The sequence below is a fragment of the Adiantum capillus-veneris genome, chromosome 23 (genome assembly GCF_014529385.1).
Source record: "Adiantum capillus-veneris isolate H3 chromosome 23, ASM1452938v2, whole genome shotgun sequence".
Taxonomy (NCBI): domain Eukaryota; kingdom Viridiplantae; phylum Streptophyta; class Polypodiopsida; order Polypodiales; family Pteridaceae; genus Adiantum; species Adiantum capillus-veneris.
Window position 1 is genome coordinate 24,364,702 of NC_140953.1, and position 23,137 is coordinate 24,387,838.

A 23,137-nucleotide genomic window follows, 5' to 3' on the forward strand; every position below is an offset into this window, starting at 1 on the left:
CTAGTCCTATGAGGTGAAAGTACCTCGATTATTGGAGTTGTGTTATTTCACTTTAGGAAGGATCAATGAGTGGACTCTTTGGATCTTAGGGGAGTGCTAGGAAGCGTGTGTCTCGCCCAAGATTTTTTGTCATAGGTAGTATTAGTCTCAGTTAGTGTTGGTTGGATTATGAGTGAATTGTGAGGAGATACAAGTATTAACAAGTCAAAAGAGATGGTGAAGCATTTTCTCTACTCGTAAATACAAGTCCTTATACATGTTTTGTAGAAGTAGTTATAAATAGGACATGTGATTATGATCTAGAGGTGTCTATCTTTGAAATTTTTACTTTCATGCTGGGTTGCATTTACAGTCTTAGAAAAGTAGATTTTTGGAAGCTTCGATAGACAATTTAGCATGGCCGAGTGTTGCTGGGGATAAGAGAACACATATGCAAGAGATCTGGATGAGAAAGGTATAATTTTCATAAGTAGACATTATACTCCTATCATGTCTAGGCCCTAGTTGGAGACCAAATTTGACAAAATAGACTGGACCAGAGTGTTCAAAAGGGATGTTATACCCTAATGACACCTTGAGACTAGAGTCTCGGCCAGAATTTGGTCCCTAAAAGACAAAAGCTGTGAGGCAAAAGTTTATGGTGTAGTGAAGGACCTCTAGGATAAAACTCATTCCATTCTGAACTAATAGACATTATATGCGTATAATGTCTCAAGAGTAATTGTAGAGTCCATATCTGACAACAAAGCTCACCAGGGTGTCAAGTATCCTAAAATAAGCTTGGGGGTCAATTTTGAGTAAAAACTAAGACTTTAGACATCATACGCGTATGATGTCTACATGCAAGTTTAATGCTTAAATTGGGAATCTGCTAATCCAGGAGTCTTCTTTGTGATCCTAGCATTCCACCTGCCTTGACGGATCAAAGATTGGGACTCACATCAGAATTTTGTCTCTATATCTGATAACAAAAGATTTGCAGAATTTGAATTTTTGTACAGACACCCATAACCAAGAATCCCTCAAGTCGATAGTAGTTAGTTGGGAGGGCAAAGTACTCCACCATTCTAAAGAGCAACTACAAAGAGAGAAGAGACAAAGGAACAACTGCAAACATGATTCTAAGGTAAGAGGTTTGGATTGATAGTTGTTTGAGTGAAGAGTTTGATGAATTTGAGATCGGTAAGGTGCATCCAAGAAGAGAAGAGAGTGGTAGCAGATCAGGCTAGCTTAGTGTCAACTGAGGAGAGCATGAACTAGGTAAGGATTTATCCACTAGCACCAATTATAGAGGATGGTAGTGAGATGACACCTCTTCAGAGAAATATTTTTACCTCCCAAAACATCACTGTTAACCAACAGAACCAAGCGGGAGGAGGTAGCACCTCTAAGAACCTCACTCGGACAACAAGGTATACAACCCTTTACTTAGAAGGACCAAATACCCATGGAGCTTTGGGATATTCCGATGCAAGGGGACGTAAAAGCATATGTATAGAGGAAAAAACAACCGATGGAGTGGAATACCTTCTAGTGTATGATGATGGGGACAGATTCCGTGATGATGAGGGAATATAACTATAATAAATGCGGGGACAATGTTACAAAAGGCAAGATGGTTTTTGAGATGACAGAAATGCCTCCTCAAATAGATCTTCCTAACGCCATCCTCATGTTTGACGAGAAGGTGCTAAAGTAGTGACAAACCAAGGAGTGGTAGGAATCTATAAGTACGTGAATGGTAGGGCCAAAATATATTACAGGTGTTTAGCACTCTACACTTTTGAGTTAAGCACATAAAAGACTTTATACTTGTTTTCGTACAAATCAGGTGAAGGGAGTCTCATAATATATGTTGACAAGTATGGACAGGAGTAAGCGCCAATAAGAAAAATGAAAGTAATAATTGATAGGCACTGGAGTAATTCCAATAGATCCAGTTGCAACTCATGGACCAAAATCTACCCCTAGCAAGTCTACAAATCCCTTTGAGAAAGTGGAAGATATGGCTACATTTCCATCTAGAATGGTTAAAATGCCAAATTTTCCTTCATATCTGAACCCCAATTCTGAAACTTTGCAATCTTGGTTGCATCCCACAGTGAGGGAACATGAATTTGATAGAGGTGAAATCCCTATCACAACAGGACCATATGTAAACCCCATAGTGCCACCAATTCCCATTTATTCTTACTCTTATCCCAAGGAGGACAAAGGACCGATGACAATGCCAACCACAATAGGATTCCTGTATATGGAGAGGTATCAAGATGGATAGAAAATTTGCAATGAAACCACATGTTGATAGAACCTAGAGAGGATATGGGTTGGAAGAAGCATTTGACACCAGATTGAGACATGAACAAGGACCTGTAAGAGGAGAGGGATGAGGAGATTCTATAGTAAGGCTGGTAGACCACAGACGTGTTAGACCCTCTCAAGTCCAACAATGGGTTAACAAGAAATATTCAGGGGAAAGAGGCCCTAGAGATCACGTGGCAACATTCTTTAGAGTGATCCAAGCAGAAGAGGTCAGGGACTTTGATACATAGTTTGCTAGATTTGGACACCACCACACGGTTTGATTCTGTTGAAAGACACGATTTTGAGACCATCCCTTGATAAATTTGTGAGGAATTTTCTCAAAGAGGAATAGCTCACAATATGGTTCCTCAAATCCATAAGTTCAAGTAGAAAGAGGGAAAATCTGTCAAGAAAGCAGCCTTACGATTGAAACAATATGTAAAATTTTGCCCGATGGAAGAATTCCAGACTCATGTTGATATACATCCAAGGATTGAGAAGTGCGGATCTTGAGAAGGATTTGCATATGAATAAGGGCTCAACCATGAATGAGTTGGCCAACGAAGATCTATACTTAGTAGACAACTATGCAGTTTACAAGGAAGGTGACTACAAGGACTTAGATGATGATTCATCATCACAGCATAGTGGAACTAGGTCCGCAAAGTTTGTACAAAAGAGTGAAGTAGTTGGGAGTCAGGAACAACTCATTGCAGAAGTGCTCAAAAGAATAAGCCCATTTGCAAAGCCATAGGCTAAGAAAGCAAAATGGTGTGCCATTGAGAAAAAATGGACCAATCATGCAACGGAGGAGTGTTACTTTAACAAGGGATATGTGAGAGAGAGACAACATGTCCCTCCAATCCAAGTAGCACCTCATCAAGTACCACCAATGCCTAGGTATACAACATGGAACTTGCTAGGACCTGTAGGGGTTGAACAACCACAACCAGTCTTGGGGCAATCATTAGTGCCTGTGAGTGCATATTATGAGGAGCCAAGTGGTTATGTGAAAAACCAAGTATACTATCCACCCAAAGAGACAAGAGCACTAGAACCATGGAGCGTGAGTGGAAATGCTTGACCCCCAACTGCCACACAGATTGGAGGTGAAAGCAGATATAGCGTAGATGAGAGAACGTTGATGTTCATTGCACATGGAGGGTTAGCGAGATCAAGACCAGATTATCATTAACGAGGAGCCCAGGGAGGACATCAACAACCAAAAGGACCTTGCTACAAGTGTGGTGGAGACCACTGGTTAAGACACTGTCCCCATGAGCAAATATTCAGAGTAAATGCATATTGCAATGAGTGCAGAGTCACTCATTGATTCCTTATTGCCCAAAGAATCCTAACAAGGAGCAAAGGTGACATTGACCATACTAGGGGCTGTGCCATCTAGTAGTGGGTCAAAAAACAAAAAAAAATGATACCCATACAAGTTATCACAAGCATGCAAGGGCAGAGGGCAAGGGAAGAATCACTGATTGAAGAAGTGTCAAGAGGAAAAGTCAACAAAACACGTCAAAAGCTAGGAAACCATGTATATGAAGACCAGGAAGGAACGCGAGCAGATGGCCCTAAAGGAGGAGTTAAAAAGAACCAGGGAAAAATTAAGGAGATTGGAGAGTCAAATTAGTCCAAAAATAGGAATTCAAAAGACTAGAGAGCCTAGCAAGATAAACAAACAGAGGAGCATAAGCTCAGGTGGATCAGTGATAGTTGAGAAAGTGAATGAGCCCCTCAACGTACTTATAGAAGCGTATGAAGCACAACTCCACACGAGCCAAAATCAAGAACACAAATGGATAACTTATCCCTACGCAGAATTAGAGAAACAAAAATTAGAGATGTGTCAGAAAATGATCCAAACTACCTAGACTCTGCTGGAACCACCTGAAGGTAAACCAAAGATTGGGGTAGAAGTTCCAATTCTAGCACCTATCACTCCATCAGGGCATGAAACAAAAAAACCCAATAAGGAACCCCCAATTGAATTAGAAAAGCCTACGATAGCGATGGATACTACAAATCGAACATCTAAGGGATTCCATTCTATGATACCTGAGGCCTATGGAGAGAACCATGGCTTAGACGAGTTTTGGGGACATATAAGAGAGGCAAATGAAGCAGCGGGGCTGAGTCAGAGAGTTAACCGAATCAGTACGGGGAGGGATGTCTTTTTCTTGCCAATAGAGGAATTTGAATCCGAGACCCAAGTGGATTTGGACATTTGCTCTTATTGGGAGGATATAGGATCCGTAAGATCTTTAGAGAGTCAACCTCAATCTTTGAAAAACCTTTTTACATGGGAGAGTACGAAGCAAGGTCTGATGTGAAGGTTGTGCCAACACAAAGACTTTCTTCAAAAAAGATGGACTTAAAAGGGCTGATAGACATATTATCCACACCAGTGACTTGCACCATCACATTAGCCGAGATTCTTAGGATAAGACCAAACATGTGGACGGCTGTTGGAAAATGCTTAGAGACGTTTGAAGTCAAGGACCCAAATTCATTTTGTGGATGTATGCATTCTTGTGGACTCTCAAGATTCAAGAGTCAGATTCATCACAGGTTATGTGCATTGACTTGTGTGATTAAGCAGATTTCAAGAGTGTGGTGCACGGATTTGCAGAGAGTTTTGCAAGCATTTTTAGCATGATTGTGAGCTGAATTTTCAGCTGATTTGGATGCTCATTTGCTACACATTTGGTATGTGCTTGATGCTCGTCTACATTGCCATGCAGATGCACATGATGTGCGCTTTTTGGCAGATGATATTCTTCGCCTTGCAATGGCATATGTGGGCTGATTTTCAGTTGTTTTGAGCATCAATTTATGTCATATTTTGGTTGGTTTGCATCCAAGTTTATGCTAGTATATGCCTCGCTTGTAGAGTGTGGTTGATGCACTTTGTGTTTTGGATTACAAGATTGTTTTCCAAGTTTAGGGAGTTGAAACTTTGGGGGCAGCTCATGTATGCTTGAGTGCAGATTTTGCGTATGATTTGCTCATGGTTTTAAGCATGTTTATGGCATGTATGGTTATTGTGCACTTTTGCCGCACGTATTGAAGCAAGGGACTTGCCTAACACTGTGTGCGAGCCACAGATGGCTGTAAGCATGCAATTAGCCTAAACTAGTAGGCTCCAAGATGCCAATGGTGTGTCACTCACCGCTCTATGTTTGCTATCATGGAGGATTCCTCGCGGCAAAGAAGAGGGAGCCGCCATTGCGTTGCGCTCAACCGCCTGGCCGTGGTTGTGTCGCCGTAATTCTCGATCACTCTCTCTCTCTCTCTCTCTCTCTCTCAAGCACACACACACACACACACTAGTACACAAAGGAGATGGAGCAAGAGCACTCTTCTTGCATTGCACAAATGAGAGAAGGAGGTATTTTAGGTTTAGATTGACTTTTATAAAGGCTTGCCCGTTCACATTTGGACACCCACACTTAGCCAATCTTACCCAAATGTTATAGGTTCCAGTTTTAGAGCGCGCCTCTCATCGGCGATCGCTCTTAGCCATTCCTACCTGATCGACAAGCCCAGCCAATAACATAATACACTACTAGTGGGTCCGACAAGCCCGGTCCATGGCTACATAAAAGGTGGTTGCTTGGTGGTAACATGCCCCCCTTCCTGATGTAGATAACAAACATAACTATCGCACTCAAACAAACCATGAAAAACCACAATTAGCAATTATACATATCCACCGTTATGAATCATGAAAAGTAGTACACCTGGAGGTATGGAGTTTCTCAGCCATGTGGATGGAAATCCGTATAAGTCCTACATAACAATATCAAACAACAAGACACTATACCTCTAGGAGGCATGTTAGTGTGAAAAAAATTAAAACTCCTAGAAAACAAACTCAAAACACAATTTAGACCCCTAACCTACCTCTACCGATTGTCCCTTTTAGAATCAAGGAAAGAGGATATTATATAAACCGGGTGGCATCCCTAAGGCTAGGCCTCTATCCTCATCATCTAGATAAACAAAATCATTTTCTGTGAGGCCATAGTCTTTCTTGGTCTCTATTATTTCTTCTTCATTATCCTCTTGCACAAGCGTATTAATCAAGAACCTTGCTATGCGTGGATACTCATATTGTGCAAAAGCATAAGCATGTGCCACTGGAGAAACATTCGCTATTGCGTAGGGATCACTAGTTATCCATAAACGTATCAGTCATTCTAACTCCTCAAACTTTCTGTCACATGCAAGTCTCTCTACAAAATCCCATTCGCAAGAAAGTATAGGGTAGTAGATGTGAAACACTTGACATAAATTAAAAAGGGTATCTTTCATAAAAAAATAGAAGTGCATGCCTCTGGTAAACTAGCCATCTCTTAGAATACAGATAGATTGGGTTAGGTCTCTAAAACATAAGAGTTGTTTTTGTGTGCTGCTTGATGTGACATGGTGAATTTGGACTTATGTGTAGGATTTGATAGGGTGCTCTCTCGTTGCTAGTTGCTCTTGCTCTTTTACTACTTGTTTTTTTTTTGTTTGTTTGTCTATTTGCTAGAACTAGTATAAGGCTATGTATATACAGTCCCTCAATTACAGAGTTCAAATGTTAGGGAAGATAATTTAAGAGGATGGGGATCCAAAATATTGACGTGAGTGAGGGCTCCCCCCTTCCTTGGGTAGGTCATACTATTTGAAATGTGATCTTCATCCTTTGAAACCATTTGTTCCAGTTGGTAATAGGTGAGGATTTTTGCCAATAGTTTTGTATTACCTTAGGTCCCTGATCGAGTTGCAAGGGTGGTAAGGTACTCTTCTAGGATCGACCTTGAAGTGGTTCATCAGATGTTTCTTGAACAATGGGAGGTGTGGATTCCTTTGTAGCTTCATGGAGGTCCACTATTGTAGGTGGAGGCTGTGGAGAAGCTTTTATCTCTATGGATGCATTACATGATGTGCGCGTATGTCACACGTGTCAATGCAAGGAACTTGCCGATACACCGCGTGCGAGCCACAAATGGCTCCAAGCACACAACAAGCCTAAACTAGTAAGCTCAAAGATGACGATGGTGTGTCACTCACCGCTCTATGCTTGCTTCGTGGAGGATTCCTCGCCGCGAAGAAGAGGGAGACGCGCTACGCCGCGCTCAACCGCCTCGCCACCGTCGTGCCGCCGCAATGCTCGATCGCACACACTCTCTCTCTCATGCACACACACACACACACAAGGAGATGAAGAAGAAGAAGATGGAGATGGAGCAAGAGCACTCTTCAATTGCACAAATGAGAGAATGAGTGAATTTTAGGTTTAGTTGACTTTTATATGATCTCGCCCCATGCACACTTGGACGCCCATTCTTAGCCAACTAATCCCTTGAATGTTCCAGTTAGAGTGTGCCTCTCATCGGCGATCACTCTTACCCTTTTCCTATTGGACCGACAAGCCTGGTACCTGAGTCTACCAAGTAAATAATACAACATCCGTCGTAGGTGATAGGGTGTCCGTGAGCCGTGAGGGTTAACATGCCCCCCTTCCTGATGTAGATTCCGTCCTCGAAAGCTATTGAGTTGAAGCTCATTCGTCGAGGTGGAAGAGCATTTGAGATGAATGTCCTTAGCCTTCTTCAGTCACTGCAAAATTAAACAACATTGGCACAGTAATTGCATTCTCATAAGCAATTAAAAAGCATATGCAATTGTAGGCAGACAATTTGATTGGTAATAGAATTTTAAACCATTTGTCAGCAATAAACATTAAATTACAATATAATCAAACGCATAAATAGTTGTAAAGATAAAAAATTAAACAAGTTCGGGGTCACTAATTTAACGGTCGAAAGGCACTAAAGATCGACTATTAATACCATGGGTAAGCTTCTTAATTTTCTCTGGTCAATTAAGTTGTTTAATCGCGAGAGCCAAGTATTTCATGTTCGAGGGCTGACTAGAGGCTATACCTAGAAGACCTTGTAGTTAAGCTGCGATAAAAGGAATTTCTCATGAAATCATCGCCTGACTGATTACCTTTTCTTTGACCCCCCAAAGTCTTTTCACATTGATTTACTTTTGATGTGTGTGCTTATCTTGTATGCCATGGGTTTTTTGATTTTCAAGGAAAAACGCCCACACTGGGAACCTCTAGGGCTCTAGTACTATAGGCGATACATGTGAGTGAAGTACCAAATCAAGCTGAGATTTCTCTTTCAGCTTAAGATTTTACATTGTGGCACTTTGATTTATTTATTTTGTTCGTTTTCAACATTTTAATTTTGTAACTTTGGGGGGTCATATGACACTGTTACACCTCCCAAGGCTCATTACACTAGTAAACTCCCTTTATAATACTTAAGCTAAAGGTCAATAGGGACTAAGCCCACTAGAAAGCCCTAGTACATTTCACACAATGCTGCCTAAATCGGATTAAGAACCTAAGTAACCATTGATTATTAGGAAGGCATTCCCCGTGGTATTAAGAGAAGATCTCTAATGCCTAGCTTGGTCAAATTAGCTTAGTTGGACTGCTTAATTTTTAAACCTAGACAAGTGATTATGACAAAAAATTACATGGAATTAAATGTTTGATACTAAGCAAATGCGATGAATAGTATGCTACCAATCACAATCAAAGCAGACAAACATGGATGCAAAAAAGATAAGGGGCAATGCTAATGAACAAGAAACACCTGTTTGTGTTGATGGTCGCGCTTGATTTGAAGTGTGAATGAGAGAAAGATCCCATGAAGGTCCAAATCCTAACCACAACAACACGTTCCTGTACACACTAGGAAACACAAAGAATACCTCTAGGAGGCACATCAGTGGAAAAAGGTACCAACACTTATTGAACACAACAAAAAACATAAGGAACCCTAACCTAATTATTTGCACTCCCCCTAGAGAGTCAAGGGAATAGGATATTGTAGAGATTGGGGGGAAACCCTAAGGCTAAACCCCTATCCTCCTCGTCGAGATAAACAAAGTTATCATCCATGAGACCATATGTGCCATCTGTGTAGTCATGTAAATCTTCGTCTTCATCATAGGTACCCATGTTTGCTAAGAAGGTCACTAGTCGCCTATAGTCATCTTGGTCAAAAGGGTAGGCTTGTGCAATGGGAGATACACTCTCTACTAGTTATGGATCAGTCGTGGTCAAGAGACGTATTAACCATTCTAACTCCTCGAAATTCCTCTCACATGCTAGAGTACCTACCAAATTCCATTCACAGGCAAGCACTGGAAAGACCATGTGAAATATTTGTGAAAAGTAACGAGGGTACCTCTCACCCAAGGCAGGAGTGGATGACTCTAGTGTACTAGACATATCTATACACGCAAATAGATGATGGTTAGAGTGCAAATATTACAAGGGTCGTGTTCTTGTGCATAATGTGTTTTTATGATTTTGTGTTATGGCTCTTTCTCTTTTACTTTTTTATCTTGTTTTTGTGAGTATAAGGATTTATATATACATTCCTTAAGATTGGAGATTAAGAGGTCAGGGAGGAAGGTTGAGGGGGAAGCAAGTGAATGATGGATGTCAGCAAACACTCCTCCCTTCCTTGGGTAGATCATACCTTTTGGAATGATGTCGTCACCTTTTGAAACCAATTGTTCCAAGTTGTTATGGGTGAAGGATTTAACCAATAGTTTTGGACCGTCCTATGCGTTTCACCTAGTTGCAAGGGTGGTAAGGTACTCTCCCATGATTTTATTTGCAACATTGTTGTAGGTGGTGAACTTACAACGGGAGGTGCAAACTCTTTCTTGTTTATATGGATATGTACAATGGTAGGTAAAGGTTGTGTCGAAGCTTCTATTTCCATATAGGAACTAATTGAAGAGCAAGAAGCTTCATTTGATTTCCCTGTGCCTGAGCTAGGCGGAACAAATCGTTCTTTCTTTGGTACCCAAACTAGCTCTGGAGCACATGTGTAACATTCCATGATTTTTTACTTTCCACAATCTTCAATTCGTTTTGGAGCCACAGGATTGAGCTCACATGGGCTCAGTGACAAGTAAGAGCACAATTTACGTTTTGGCACCCAGATTTGATCATTTCCTTCATAGTAGCCTTGGGCTTCCAATAGTTTTTTATGAATCCAATGCAACATTTCTTTATGTTTCTTGGGGCGAATGGGACGTCTCTTACCAGGCTCCTGTCTTTTACCACTGGCTATGGTCGCTAAAGAAGCTTTAGGGACCCACTTGTATGTTTTCTTCGTCATATTGGGATGGGTCTTGTGTGTCTCAAGCTTTATTTCAGGTATATCAGTTGAAGCTCTAGAGACTTGGGCTATGGGGACATATGGTTCAACCTCTTGGACATGCAATGTTTTGGGTTTTATTTCCTTAAGAGGTAATATCTCAGGGAGTATGGCTTGAGTGGCAGGACTAAGAGTTGGTTTCTATGTTGTGACACCCCCTGTCCCCCAATCAATAGTGCATTTGGTGGCTATCATCCACGTGCATCCTAGATTTATATTACCCTCCATAGTTCCAACAGGCATGAACAAAAAGTCTTGAGCTACAACCCCATTGTCATAACTGACAGAAGTGTGCCAGATTCCAAAAACCGAAGTTTTTTTCTTGTTTGACACCCTTGACTTGGATAATACTCTCAGATAGAGGTGGCTTCCCTAACTACACCACACCCCATATGATAGCAGATTATATTTAGCACCCGTGTCCAATAAGGCGTTATATAGCACATTTCCATAGGTGCTGTTTAGCTCAATAGGGTATCGTAGAGGTGTGTCAGAGTCCAACCGATCCTCGTCGGTTTCAACGTGGAATGCATGTGTGACTCCAAGGTCAGCCTCTCGTTTTCTTCTTATGCGTTGTTGTCGCTCCTTAGCCTCAGCTTGAGCTTGTATCTTTTTCAATTCTATTTATGCCTTGGCTGCCTTTTTTGTATGGATGGCACGTAGCTCCACTTGGCTTAAAGGATCATAGTATCTTTTAAATTTGCTCTCATTGAGGAATCCAATGGTTTCAACTCCATCAAGAGTCTCCACACGAATGGTCCCTTGTGGGGTGATCTCACATACTCTATATGGTTCTTTTCCCGCATATTTCAACTTTTTCTTTTCGTTACGCACTCCATACATAAGGACTTTATCTCCAACATTGATATCTTTGTTCTTTAGATGACGGTCAAACCATTTCCTCCTCCTATCTTTCTCCACAAGTGCATTTTGCACAGCTAATTGCCTCTCTTCATCTATCCTTTCAAGGATATATAATCGCTCAACTAAGGGGTTACCATCCCAACCTTCTTGAGAAGCTACTCGAAGACTAGGAACGACAAACTCCCATGGCATAACCGCTTCTTGGCCATACACCATCTTGAATGGTGTGCAGTTAATGGCAACTTTGTACACAGTACGATAATCCCATAGAGCTGATGTAAGCTTTAAATCCCAATCTATGCGATGAGCTTCCACCATTTTGGTTAAGATAGAGATTAAGGTCTTATTGGTGCTCTCAGGTTGGCCATTTGCTTGTGGATAATAAGGTGTGGACTTATGGTGAGCTATCATAAAGTTGGTAGTGAGTTCTTTTATTACTCCATTTATAAAATGAGTACCATTGTCACTCACAATCTCAAAGGGACAACCAAATCTTGTAATAATGTTCTCAAAGAGAAACTTGGCATTTGACCTTGCATCGGCCTTACGTGTCGCCCTGGCTTCCTCCCACTTTGTCACATAGTCAGTGGCAACGATAATATATCGAGATTGAGTGCTACAAGCTGCCAGACTAATTGGGCCTACAAAGTCCAAACCCCATTTTTCAAATGGTCGAGTCACTTTAACAGGATGTAAGGGTATCCTATCCTTTCGTTGTGTGATCTTGTAACGTTGGCATTCATCACATCCTTTTGCAAAAAGTGATGCATCCTTGAATAAGGTAGGCCACCAATAGCCTGATTGCAACACCTTTCTAGCTTTTAGTTCCCCCGAGAAATGTCCGCCGGCTATACCCATGTGGGCTTCTTGTAGTATGTATAAATACTCATCCTCACAGGGACAACGTCTAAGAATATCATCCTTCCCTAGCTTGTAGAGAGTTCCTGCAATGAGAGAGTAAGGTTCACATTATTTTAACAGTTTTTGAGCTATGTATTTATGAAGCTCTTTGGGGGGAAAAACATTATCTAGAAAGTTCACAATCTTCTCACTCCATTCAGGTATCGTTTTGACTAAGAATAGAGAAGTATCAGGCAACTCATCATCGACTCCAGTAGGGGCTTCACCATTGGGTATGTGAGACAAATGATCCGCCATGACATGTCTTTTACTAGGTCTCACCACAATGGTAAAATCAAACTCAAGGAGAATTAACAACCATCGTGTAATTCTTCCCGTGGAACAAGGTTTATTTACTAGATACAACAAGGCTTGATGATCAACATAGAACACAAACTTGTTGGGCCAGAAGGTAGTAGCAAAATTTATTCACTGCATAAATCATACCTAAACCTTCTCGCTCTGTAGTGGTGTAGTTTCTATCAGCATCATTCAACTGACGACTTGCAAAGGTAATGGGGTAGTCCAGTTTATGTTCTCCTGGTTGAGCTAGAACAAACCCAATAGCAAAGTTCAATGCATCAATATGCACATGAAAAATTACATTCCAATCGGGCACTCGTAGAATAGGAGCACTAGTCAAGGTCTTTTTCAATGACTCATAAGCATGGTCACACTCCGCAGTCCATTGGAACTCAATAAGAAGCTTGTACAAAGGACGAGCTATCTCGGCAAAGTTTAAAATAAACCATCAGTAATAACCAACATGGCCCATGAAACTTTGCACTCCTTTATAGTTTGTAGGTGGTGGCAATTCAGCAATGGCTTTAATTTTGCCCTTATCTGTGGAAATCCCATTCTTTGACACTATATACCCTAAAATGACTCCATGTTTAACCCAGAATTGGCATTTGAAAGGGTTTAAGGAGATGCGATACAATCTACACTTCTCAAACACTTTTTGTAAGCATGATAGATGTTCTTTCCAAGAGGAATAAACACAAAGGTCATCTAAGAAAGCTTCACAAAACTCCCTCAAATATTCTCTAAAAGCAGTGTTTATTAATCTTTGAAAGGTAGCCGGGGCATTGGTTAAGCCAAAAGCCATAACACGAAATGCAAACACTCCAAATTCAGTTATAAAGGCTCTTTTAGCTTGGTCCTCCAGTGGAATTGTGATTTGATTGTAGCCAGAGTACCCATCTAAAAAGCTATACGCTTCCTTCCCTGCAACTCTTTCAAGCACATGTTCTGAATATGGCAAGGGGTAATGGTCCCTCCTACTGGCGGCATTGAACTTCTTGAGATCCACGCACACTCTGAGTTTCCCATTCTTTTTGGGCACAATCACTATTGGAGACACCCATTCTGAGTGCTCAATAGGGTATATGAATCCGCATTCCACAAGCTTTTCAATCTCTTCTTGAATGATTTTTTCATATTTAGGATTCATTGGGTAGGGTCGTCGCTGAACTGGTTTAGCCATGCTATTCATGGGGAGTGTGTGTTGCACCACAGAAGGTGGAACACCTTTCATATCATGATATGTTTAGGCAAATATATACCTGAATTCCATGAGAAGTTCTTTAAGTACACGCTCCTCAGTCTCGGTCAGATCGTGGGCAATGAAAACAGGTTTAGACTCTTCTCCTGGGTCTGCTAATGTTTAGGCAAATATATCCCTGAATTCCTTGAGAAGTTCTTTAAGTACACGCTCCTCAGTCTCGGTCAGATCCTGGGCAATGAAAACAGGTTTAGACTCTTCTCCTGGGTCTGCTAACTCTATTTCCTTAACTATCGCTGGACCATCATAGACTCCATTACCCCCATCGATAGGTTTTCTTTAAGCCTTTGTATACACAACCTTACGTTCCTCTGTGGTGTAGGATTTGAAATGTTCAGGCGCAGGGTGTAAGTTTGTGGAGTCCTGTTGTTCTGTGGACTGTGATTTCACGTCTGATTCCTTTTGTTGTTGAGCTAACTCTCGATTTTGTCGTCTCCTTACAGTACGGCTCAACTTTGTCTTCTTTGTAGCCTCTAGTTGTGCGATGTCAATGGGTTGTGGACCCGGGGGATTCACTCTATAAACAAAATGGGACGCCACCTGCGAGCGGACAACTTTGATTAAACCCCTATATACGACTCATATTAGGGAATACGACCCCCCTTTCTAGCTTATATGACAATCAATGAAGAAAACTATTACACCCCTATCTTATATATAAATTTTATGTCTCACATGATCTAACTGAGTAAAACTACTCAAAGAGTGACTAGCATAGTGATTGGAAATGTACTAAGGAACCACTTCTATTGATAACTAGATGTACCCTCAGTGTGTCTTAGTTTGACTTTCAAACTATGTGCCCGATCGGCCTGCACTCTGGCTACTCGTCCAATTCTGACCCATCTAAATTACTCAAAGAACATGGCTATAAAGTTGTGTTAGGTTCTAGGTGTAAATTTTCATCTATACAAACTCTTTATAGCTTTCATCCCTCAACAAATGAATTATAATCACAAAACAAGCAATTGATTCAAAGGAGTGTTAGTTGTGTCTTTGTAGCTATTGACTCACAAGTTCAAGGGCATACCCTTTTGGGAAGCTATGATTTTGAAACACAAAAACTTTCTCTTATTTTGCCATTTTATCACTTCCGCACCCCCCTCCCTCCCCCCCCCCCCCCCCCCCCCCCCCCCCAAATATGATACCTCCCTCCCTTATTTTTAAGCTTGGGAGATAAATTATTGGGGGCCTCCCCCTAGCTTATACGCTTATATAACTTGTAAAAGAACCCCCCTCCCCTGCACTTACGTGGTGCAGTAAGTTTTCCATGGTGAATCCCCCAGGGTTGTGGACTACACCACATAACGCTTTGAAGGTATTCACCCCAGTTATCTACCAACGTCCGATGAGCATCACATGCCCCTATATAATTAAGCCATTCTGCGATAGATTTCTCTTCACTTATTCTAACACCCACATTTTCTCGATATCGTTGCCTCTTATATCTCTTACTCTTCTTGTTTAATTCTCGATTACGGCCGATCTCTAGTGAAGAGTCACTAGATGAATCACTACGTGTGTCTTCTGATCCCTTGGATAGATTGTCATCTAGGTTACCACTGGGCCTTGAATGGTTTGTCCCCACATTTGCACTAAGATTTAACTCAGATTATTCATCCTCAGAGTCAATTTCAACTGATGATTCTGACCCCAAATCATGTGGGCTATAGTCTTGTGAGGCGCTATTGGTTCCAATGCCAGTCAAACTTTCATCTTGTAGATCATCAGAAGGTATATGCATTGCTTCTAGCATATTTAAGGGTACAAGTGGTGGTATTTCATCCCCCTCAGGTGTTACCCAGGTTGTCCCCCTATTTCCCCAAGTGTCTATGGTTGGACCCAATCCACATTGTCCGACTCAGTCATCCCAGGTAGTACATCCATATAAGGAGAATCTTCCCCAACATCAGTGTTCGCTTTAAACGTGTAACAATACTGCAATGGGGCCGAGTGAACTGTGGTGTCAGATCTATGATCAACTATAAACCTGTTTCCTAGAGGATGTGCTCGACTCGTCACAAGATCCACTCGAATGACAGAATCTTGGAACTGCAGGTAGACATGGTTCTTAGACCAGTCATGCACCATTTTTGCTTCCCTCATGAAAGGACGTCCTAAGATCATCTCCGATGCCATAGTGTGTTTGGAGAAATCCATAACAATGAAGGTAATCCTTATTTTATGTCGAAAGACCTTGATCTTGAGGTCTTCTAGCATCCCAATAGGTTTAACAATAGACCCATTGGCCATCTTCACTACTATGGTTGTGGTCGCAAGGTGAGGTCTTCCCATAGTGTCCCAATAATTTTTAGTCACAATGCTAACCCCACTGCCACCATCAAAGATTCCCTTCACTGTTAATCCCTTGGTAGTGATTGGTATGGTCGCATTGGATTCATCACCCTCAAAGTATTTCTATAACAAGGTTCTCATCTAGGTTGGGTTGTGGATCTAAGTGTTCCTCCTCTATTGGCATCTCCCCAGCTCCATCCATCTGTGCAAATTGTGGTAGCCCAAACTTTAGTTCTCCATTGACGAAGGCTCGAAGAGCTGAGACTAGCTCAGGGTCTTTATATAGTTTGGACATGATGGTGGTTCTAACTTCTAAAGACATGAAATCCATCAATTTGGCAATGTTTAATGGCACCTTTTGGCCTTGAGTCCCTTGACGTGGGGAAGATGGGATCTCCATTTCTTCGATAGGATCAAGTAGTCCCGCTGTAAACATTCTTTCCATCAAGAAGTGAGTACGCCCACTTTCCCATGACTTTAAGTCACTTTCTTCTTGATGACACTAGGTATGGCTAAGGGTCTATGGTCTTGGTGAGGTTGTTGTTGCGTAGGGAACACGGTGTCTGTAATCTGGATCTTCCTAGGTGCTGGTTCTAGATCCCTTTAGGTATCTTCTACCAAACTCCTTAATTGCTTGACTCGCTCAATCTCCTCTGTAGGGGTTGGATAAGTTCCTATCTTCTTCTTGGATCCTTGCCATTGTGGCTCATGAAGATCTTCCTTCTTGGTTTCTATCTTAGTGGTTTTTGGTTTCCATGGTTTCACCTGAATCAGAATCTTCTTCAGTGTCGTTCATATATATGGGGTCATCACCAGTCCCTATGTTGGTCTTTGAACTGGGGTCTGACTTCGCTGCTTTTTGCAATCTCTTCCTTCGTGTTTTCTTCTTTTTCTGAGATTGGGCAATTGATGCCGTGTCTCTTTCCTCAAGAATATAATTTTGTTTTTGGAGCATCGATCGTGTGAGTACATTTAGTGGTACCACAGGTGTACTTTGTGATGGCTCCTCGGTAACTTCAATCAAGTTTAATGGCGTGATCTTCGGTGCATTTGGACTATCTGGACATTAGGCAATCAAATGATCTATGCCACATCGATTACACATGAGTATTGGCATTGTGGACATGCTCGCTTGATTGGTTTGCATTAGTGTGGCGTTCTTTTGTAGCCTAATAGGACACTCGGCTACACGATGTGGACCTCCGCTCATAGCATTGAAGAGGTGGTCTCTTAGCAGTGTAATTGATATTTTGGTCTCTTGTCACAAGAGAAGCTGCTTGATATACATGTTTGACTTGTCCCCAATAGTCCTCCATGTAGTATTGTGGACTTTCTTCAAGCAGATCCATCCCATAGGCAATATTAGGATCTATATCTTCCTCACAGTCTTCCAAACAAGAAATAGATGACTCACAACCCACTTGATCACAGAAGTGATTCTCGGATGTGGTGGTTGCGGTCCTAGTACTGGAGGTGGTACGTTTGTTGTTTTAACAACATTTTGGGCCTTAGGGACCATGTGTTGTGCTGTTTGTTCAAGAGGTGGGGCCGGCATCAATGCAGTCACTCGAGGTGTGTCTGTCCATGCTAAGGTTGGTCTATTGGCCTTCGCGCGCTTAAATACTATGCAATCCTTAGCTTGATGACCATACCTTCCACATGCATTGCAATTCCCATTGAATTTTACTCTAAAAGTAGGGCATTCACTGGTACTATGCGGTCCATAGCATACTGAGCACCATTGTTGCTCCCTTCTTGGATACATATGATTGTTTTGTGGAGCACGATTGTCTCTAAGACTCTCTTGAATAGCCTTGGTGAGATATGCTAAAGTCATCTCAGATATCTTTGGCTCCTTAGCAATAGGCTTTAGGGTCATTAGCTGATGCCCCGATGCTTGTGAGCTAATAGATTTAGCTCAACAGACACTCTTTCTCCTTGAATCATTAAATTATCCTCCAATTGGATCGCATTGGAGGTGACTGCTTCCCAAGTGGTGATACCTTCAATGAATAGGCCATTGTAGATATCCTCATGTCGTAACCCCGTAATGAATCTATCAAGAAATTGGTTATTGTTGAAGTGCTCATTTGGATTACAATGAGAATTCAAATGCTTCAAGAGACTTATAAAGTCTCTCACCGACTCTCCTTCCTCTCGTTGGGCTTTCTGGAGCTGAGAGGCTACACCCCAAAGCACTCCTCTCGTATGTATTCTTTTAAGAACAGTCTCCTAAGAGTAGGGTAAATCATTTTTTCTTCCACCATTAGGGTTCTATACCAATCCCCAGCCTTTCCACTTAAGGTTAGGCTTAAAGCATTGCTCTTATGTAGGTCATTGTGTTCTCCTAGAGAATCGCATATTTGTTCAAACACTTCGATATTCTTTCTCACATACCCCTCTCCACTAAATTTTTCTGTGAGCTTGGCTATTTGTACTACCTTATTTCTGGGCTCTCTATCAGGCGTGTTACGCATATTCTCAGCAATAGATTGACCGATAGCTTGAGAAAATGTTGCCAAGTCACCTAAGTGAGCAGGCACCGTAGGTATTGGAATCGGGCTTGGCGCATAGGAAGCCCTTGGGTTCCACGTTGGGTACGATGTTGTGACATGTGGTGGTCCAAAGTTCATATGTGTGGCCCTAGGCATAGCAGACGTCGGATGTGACATGCTAATGCTAGCCAGTATAGTCCCATGGAAATAAGAACTTGGGTGTTGTGGTTGTGGAGCATAGGTAGTTGAAACAATGGGAGGGGTAGGGACTACATGAGTACGAGGACCCATGGGTGTATACGATTGGTACACACTTGTAGGTATTGTTGCAGGCATTGAGCTACCATGTAGTGGGGCTTTACTAACAAATGAGGTCCATGGCGTGTTTCTCGGCATGCCCATCATTGGGGTAGGCATGGTAGCCGTGGTGTCATCAAGGGAAAGATGAGCTAGACTTGGAAATGTGAAGCTATCACTTGTGGGCTCAGATTGCACTGAGACCCCTGGCGAAACAACATATGGAGGATCCATCGGACTTACCGAGGGAGTCTCCATTTGCGATAAGGTCGGTTGTTTAGCCTTTCTTGTATCCAAGAATCTCATGAGACCCGTTGAAGGCATGTTGATCCCCGTGTTCTATCTCTCTAACTCAATGACCCTATGGATGACCTCACAAACTCTTTGTTGTTGATCCTCCACACTAGTAGCGCCCATTGTGGATTGTAGGACATCTAACCAATCCACGTGATAGGTGTGACTTGTGTATAGGTCGGTCAAAGTTTTTGTTTGTAGTTTGTTCTCCCAGTTCTCATTTAGGAACACTCCATCTAGGATTGAGGTGCTAGGGGTGTCCTTTGAGCTATATGCAATGTTTCTTTCTAGGGGTTGGCCCTTAGCGGTTGCTAAGTCAGGAGCACTCGATTGCTCTCTTAGCAAGGATATTGACATAGGGGATTTTTCTTTTAACTCTCTCTGTTGCTCCGCCTTACGTAAGCTCTCGACTTCCTTTTCCCTCGCTGCAAGGATATATCGCTCAACCTCTTGCACTTCGGCAAGGCTTCTACCATTGGGTAATATGACCTCGGAGGGAAATAACTCTGAAGAATCATGAGGTGCAGTGAATGAAGTATTCACGTGCACATTCTCTAACGGTATAGGGTCTACGTTGGTCACGAATGGAGAATTTACTTCCCTATCCCCCTCATTTACATCATTAGCTCCATGTTCGGAGCGAGTGGCTCTACTAAAGATTTCCTTCAGGCGGCTAAGCACGCTCGGCCCGGACCGCGGGCCCATGGCATGCATGTCTTGGCTTGAGCTATCGGGATTAGGCATTGGTAAACCCTCCATGACGTCGTAGTCAGAGGAAGAGTCACTAGCCGCTATTTTCGAGTCTTGGTTTGTACTACCTTGGATCCCCGCCGAGGGCTCGGAACCTAAAGTAGGTGGATATTGAGAACTCGCTTAAGTCGAAATTCTCTCTAGTTGCTCTGTCTCTAGCATACGACCAGAGCGCAGATGCATGTGCCTTTGGCACCCTACAAGCGTCAACAAATAACCTCGAAGGTTAACCGCTTACCTTTTTTAAGCGTCCGTTTTCACTTTTTTTTTTAACGTTTTTAATGTTTGATTTTTTGATTAAAGTGTGTGATAGCTCGAAACGAGCGTATTACTTAGAGGGTCACTGTGTGCTGTACAACACAATTTTCGAGCATCTGAAGTTCCGTTGGTCCTCAAAAAATTGATTTTTAGCTACGTGTGAAGCTAAAACTCGTAATTTTAAAAGGCGATTAAGGCCTATGCTTGAGCGTGAGCTTGGGCTTGGGTCTGGGAGATATTCCCGATCCCGGTCCTACCTAACCTTTTTTTTAATTTTTTTTAAGAAAAAGAAAAAAAGGAAAAAAAGATAAGGTCGTCGTGGCCTGCGCAAGAGCACACACACTCTATCTACCTACTTCTAACTAATACACCTCCTGTTACACTCTAACACACTTTATTAGCTCTCACAGATCTACATCCTACTTACTGTACATTACATTACACAGAAAACTAACAACCTTAATACACAGAGAATAAACACAGTACCTTTGAAAACTCCATTAACAAAGAAAACTAACAACCTTAATACACAGAGAATAAACACAGTACCTTTGAAAAATCCATTAACAAAAAAAATACACAGTATACCATAAAATCCTTCTTCTCAACACACACACCCTCCTTCCTTACCTTTCCTACAATTGAAATTGCACCACAAAAGAAGCACAGAGTGCCATTCAAGCTTAGTGTATGGCATTCCCCGGCAATGGCGCCAAAAATGTGCGCGTATGTCGCACGTGTCAATGCAAGGAACTTGCCGATACACCGCGTGCGAGACACAAATCGCTCCAAGCACACAACAAGCCTAAACTAGTAAGCTCAAAGATGACGATGGTGTGTCACTCACCGCTCTACGCTTGCTTCGTGGAGGATTCCTCGCCACGAAGAAGAGGGAGACGCTACTACGCCGCACTCAACCGCCTCGCTGCCGTCGTGCCGCAGCAATGATCGATCACACACACACACACTCTCTCTCTCTCAGGCATACACACACACACACACACACACACAAGGAGATGAAGAAGAAGAAGATGGATTGAAGAAAGAGCACTCTTCAATTGCACAAATGAGAGAATGAGTGAATTTTAGGTTTAGTTGACTTTTATATGAGCTCTCCCCATTCACACTTGGGCGCCCATGCTTAGCCAACTAATCCCTTGAATGTTCCAGTTAGAGTGCACCTCTCATCGGCGATCACTCTTACTCTTTTCCTATTGGACCGACAAGCCGGGTACCTGACTCTACCAAGTAAATAATACAACGTCCATCGTAGGTGATAGGGTCTCCGTGAGCCGTGAGGGTTAACACATGAGGAGCTAGAAGCTTCATGGGACTCCCCCCTTCCTGAGCTAGGTGGAATAATTTGGTTTTGCCTTTGGAACCCAAAATAGCTCTAGAATAGGTGTATAACATTCTGTGATCTTTTCCTTTCCATGGTCTACCATTGGCTTTGGAGGTACACTGATTGCCTCACATGGTTTTGTAGGTGATAGGGAAAGATACATTCTACATTTAGGTACTCAAATTTGATCATTTCCATCATATTAGCCTTGGGCTTCTAATAGTCATTTTGGAATCCACATCGTGATTTGGTCTTGACTCTCCTAGAGTGCACTCTTGGTTTTCCACGAGAAGTTTTTATTAAAATGGATGGAAGGGTTGAGGTATCTGGAAGTAAGGCCTTGGGGACCCATTTATATGTACTCTTAGGTCCTGCAGGTTGAGTACTTGCAATATTACTACTTGCTGCAACTACAAGTGTTGAAGTGCTAGGTTCATGGGTAGCCAACAAGGACGAGTTAACCACTTTGGTTTGTGAATCTTGGCTATCCTGCAACTTCGCTAGAGTCTGCAATGTAGGTGACTTTGCTTCAATGATAGGGGTAAGAGTAAGTGGTCACATCGTGACACTACCGGTATCCCAATCAATAGTACATTTGGTTGCCAACATCCACCTGCGTCCAAGGTTTATGTTGCCCTCCATAGTTTCAACATGCATGACCAAAAAGACTTGAGCTACAACCCCATTGTCATAACTGACAAAAGTGTGCCAGATACCAAAATTTTGATTTTTTTCTTATTGACACCCTTGAATTGGATAATACTCTCAGATAGAGATGGATTTCCTAACTAACAACACACCCCATATGATAACAGATTATACTTAGCACACGTGTCCAATAAGGCGTTATATAGTACTTTTCCATAGGTGCTGTTTAGCTCAATAGGGTACCGTAGAGGTGTGTCAGAGTCCAACCAATCCTCATCAATTTCAACGTGGAATGCATGTGTAACTCCAAGGTTAGCCTCTCGTTGGCGTCTTATGGATTGTTGCTGCTCCTTAGCCTCAGCTTAAGCTTGTATCTTTTCAATTTTGTTTGTGCCTTGGTTGCCTTTTTTTGATGGATGGCACATAGTTCCTCTTGGCTTAAAGGATCATAGTATCTTTTAAATTTTCTCCCATTGAGGAATCCAATGGTTTCAACTCCAACAAGAGACTCCACACAAATGGTCCCTTGTGGGGTGATTTCACATACTCTATATGGTTTTTTTCTCGCATATTTCAACTTTTTCTTTTTGTTACGCACTCCATACATAAGGACTTTATCACCAACATTGATATCCTTGTTCTTTAGATGACAGTCAAACCATTTCTTCCTCCTATGTTTCTCCACAAGTGCGTTTTGCACAGCCAATTGCCTTTCTTTATCTAACCTTTCAAGTTTATATAAGCGCTCAACTAAAGGGTTAGTATCCCAACCTTCTTGTGAAGCTACAGGCAGACTAGGAATTACAAACTCCCATGGCATAACTGCTTCTTGGCCAGATACCATTTTGAATGGTGTATGAAGCTTTTAGGT